Raw genomic sequence first — 560 nt, 5'->3', positions numbered from 1 at the left:
ATAGAGCCAGATGCAGACCATATGAACTGATAACGGGTCACTTTTGGCCTTCATATGGGTAGCAAGCAGCGTGGAGTGACTTGGTCGGAGCCCCCTCCTCGGCCTGCTATGCCGAATACAGGCGCAGACGGGGCGGAGCGCGCCCCTCGGCGTTAGGCCGGCGCAGGGCGGACGTGTCCGCCGGGTGGCCTACCCCGGGGAGGTCGGGCGGCGGCGGCGGGGGTCCCCGGCGCGGTACGGTGCGAGGAGTCAACCGGACCGTTATGGCCCCCTCACGCTCGCACCTCCCGCCCCGCCCCTCCCCGCCCGTGGCCACGCGGCGGCCCCTGCTGCACGTTTTCTCGCGCTCTACTACAAGTCGCGGCCTCAGCCAGATAATCGTATACAATTTGCGCGGCGCGTGGCCGCCCGCCCCAACCCTTTGCCCTTCCCTCCCCCGCGCGTCATTATGTCCGAGGTGATGATGTGTTATTGCTTATTAACGGGGAATGCATTTACAACTTTTTTTTTTCTTTTTCTTTGGCACCGCGGCGGGTGTATCGCAGTATAGGGCCCGCTGG

This window comes from Frankliniella occidentalis, unplaced genomic scaffold (assembly GCF_000697945.3).
Source record: "Frankliniella occidentalis isolate FOCC.00 unplaced genomic scaffold, Focc_3.1 Scaffold98, whole genome shotgun sequence".
NCBI classification, from domain to species: domain Eukaryota; kingdom Metazoa; phylum Arthropoda; class Insecta; order Thysanoptera; family Thripidae; genus Frankliniella; species Frankliniella occidentalis.
Note: the sequence above shows the minus strand (reverse complement) of the source record.